A 729-nucleotide genomic window follows, 5' to 3' on the forward strand; every position below is an offset into this window, starting at 1 on the left:
ACCACTACGCCACGCTGGCTCACAACAAGCACCTACCAACACCCAAGCAACAGTAGCTAGTAGAAAAGGGCAAGAGTCCAGGAGCACCTTAAAGACTAACACAAATATTTTCTGGTAGGGTAGGAGCTTTCCTGAGCCACAGCTCACGCTCTGGCTCAGGAAAGCTCCTACCCTACCAGAAAATATTTGTGTTAGTCTTTAAGGTGCTCCTGGACTCTTGCCCTTTTCTACTAGCTGTGTCTGAAGAAGTGAGCTGTGGCTCAGGAAAGCTCCTACCCTGCCAGAAAATATTCTTGCTAGTCTTGAAGGTGCTCCTGGACTCTTGCCCTTTTCTACTACTGCAGACAGACTAACACGGCGACCCACTGTGAATTATCAACAGTAGCCAGTGCCCCCACCGCGGTTACCCCATCACCGCCACGTACCCAGCGCTCCCTGCCTCAGGACCCACCGAGCAAACCTAACAGTCAAACCTGCCGCCGTCGCGGATGGAGGCGCGAGGCGGTGGGCGGGGCTTCCTCCGCCACGACTTCCGGCTGCCGCTGCCGCGTCCTGTTTTTCCTCCCAGTGACAGCAACGGCGGCGATTTCTTGGCGGCGGAAGCGAAAGCGAGGGCGAGTGGCCGGGCAGGTTCGCTTAGGCTGGGCTACGCGGGGTTGCGCTGAGGTGGCCGCTGCCGCCGCCGCCACCATGGACTAAGCGAGCCCGGGTCGGGTCTGGTCTGGTCAA

Source organism: Euleptes europaea, chromosome 3 (genome assembly GCF_029931775.1).
Source record: "Euleptes europaea isolate rEulEur1 chromosome 3, rEulEur1.hap1, whole genome shotgun sequence".
Classification (NCBI taxonomy): domain Eukaryota; kingdom Metazoa; phylum Chordata; class Lepidosauria; order Squamata; family Sphaerodactylidae; genus Euleptes; species Euleptes europaea.